Below are 1,862 nucleotides of genomic sequence, written 5' to 3'. Positions count from 1 at the left end.
TAAACATACGTGTGCATGTGTCTTTGTAGTAGCATAATTTATAATCCTTTGGGTATATACCCAGTAGTGGGATGGCTGGGTCATATGGTACATCTAGTTCTAGATCCTTGAGGAATTGCCATACTGTTTTCCATAATGGTTGAACTAGTTTACAATCCCACCAACAGTGTAAAAGTGTTCCTATTTCTCCACATCCTCTCCAACACCTGTTGTTTCCTGATTTTTTAATGATTGCCATTCTAACTGGTGTGAGATGGTATCTCATTGTGGTTTTGATTTGCATTTCTCTGATGGCGAGTGATGATGAGCATTTTTTCATGTGTCTGTTGGCTGTATGAATGTCTTCTTTTGAGAAATGTCTGTTCATATCCTTTCCCCACTTTTTGATGGGGTTGTTTGTTTTTTTCTTGTATATTTGTTTGAGTTCTTTGTAGATTCTGGATATTAGCCCTTTGTCAGATGAATAGATTGCAAAAATTTTCTCCCATTCTGTAGGTTGCCTGTTCACTCTGATGGTAGTTTCTTTTGCTGTGCAGAAGCTCTTTAGTTTAATGAGATCCCATTTGTCAATTTTGGCTTTTACTGTCGTTGCTTTTGGTGTTTTAGACATGAAGTCCTTGCCCATGCCTGTGTCCTGAATGGTATTACCTAGGATTTCTTCTAGGGTTTTTATGGTATTAGGTCTAACATTTAAGTCTCTAATCCACCTTGAATTAATCTTCGTATAAGGAGTAAGGAAAGGATCCAGTTTCAGCTTTCTACTTATGGCTAGCCAATTTTCCCAGCACCATTTATTAAATGGGGAATCCTTTCCCCATTTCTTGTTTCTCTCAGGTTTGTCAAAGATCAGATGGGTGTAGATGTGTGGTTTTATTTCTGAAGACTCTGTTCTGTTCCATTGGTCTATATCTCTGTTTTGGTACCAGTACCATGCTGTTTTGGTTACTGTAGCCTTGTAGTATAGTTTGAAGTCAGGTAGCGTGACGCCTCCAGCTTTGTCCTTTTGACTTAGGATTGTCTTGGCAATGCGGGCTCTTTTTTGGTTCCATATGGACTTTAAAGCAGTTTTTTCCAATTCTGTGAAGAAAGTCATTGGTAGCTTGATGGGGATGGCATTGAATCTATAAATAACCTTGGGCAGTATGGCCATTTTCACGATATTGATTCTTCCTATCTATGAGCAGGGTATGCTCTTCCATTTGTTTGTGTCCCCTTTTATTTCACTGAGCAGTGGTTTGTAGTTCTCCTTGAAGACATCCTTTACATCCCTTGTAAGTTGGATTCCTAGGTATTTGATTCTCTTTGAAGCAATTGTGAATGGAAGTTCATTCCTGATTGGGCTCTCTGCTTGTCTGTTACTGGTGTGTAAGACTGCTTGTGATTTTTGCACATTAATTTTGTATCCTGAGACTTTGCTGAAGTTGCTTATCAGCTTAAGGAAATTTTGGGCTGAGACAATGGGGTTTTCTAAATATACAATCATGTCATCTGCAAACAGGGACAATTTGACTTCTTCTTTTCCTAACTGAATACCCTTGATTTCTTTCTCTTGCCTGATTGCCCGAGCCAGAACTTCCAACACTATGTTGAATAGGAGTGGTGAGAGAGGGCATCCCTGTCTTGTGCCAGTTTTCAAAGGGAATTTTTCCAGTTTTTGCCCATTCAGTATGATATTAGCTGTGGGTTTGTCATAAATAGCTCTTATTATTTTGAGGTACGTTCCATCAATACCGAATTTATTGAGCGTTTTTAGCATGAAGGGCTGTTGAATTTTGTCAAAAGCCTTTTCTGCATCTATTGAGATAATCATGTGGTTCTTGTCTTTGGTTCTGTTTTATGCTGGATTACGTTGATTGATTTGC

This window comes from Piliocolobus tephrosceles, chromosome 17 (genome assembly GCF_002776525.5).
Source record: "Piliocolobus tephrosceles isolate RC106 chromosome 17, ASM277652v3, whole genome shotgun sequence".
In the NCBI taxonomy this organism is placed as follows: domain Eukaryota; kingdom Metazoa; phylum Chordata; class Mammalia; order Primates; family Cercopithecidae; genus Piliocolobus; species Piliocolobus tephrosceles.
Note: the sequence above shows the minus strand (reverse complement) of the source record.